This window comes from Phalacrocorax aristotelis, chromosome Z (genome assembly GCF_949628215.1).
Source record: "Phalacrocorax aristotelis chromosome Z, bGulAri2.1, whole genome shotgun sequence".
Taxonomy (NCBI): Eukaryota; Metazoa; Chordata; class Aves; order Suliformes; family Phalacrocoracidae; genus Phalacrocorax; species Phalacrocorax aristotelis.
The window spans coordinates 23,932,286-23,932,516 of NC_134311.1; positions in this window are offsets into that span (position 1 = coordinate 23,932,286).

Genomic DNA, 231 nt, shown 5'->3' on the forward strand with positions numbered 1-231 from the left:
AATTGGACTGGACAGAAGACACACTTAAGTACCTTTCCAATATATAATAAAAATAAATAATACAAAAGCTTAAGTAGGGACTATGAAAGGGCCTGTGAGTGTGGGGCACTTAATTTTCTTTTCAATTCCCAGTCTTTCTTCCATAACCTGCTTCAGAAAGGGAATAGAGAAAGATTATAGGCATAAAATTCTCAGCATATTAAATAACTAAATATACAGTATCAGGTCCAA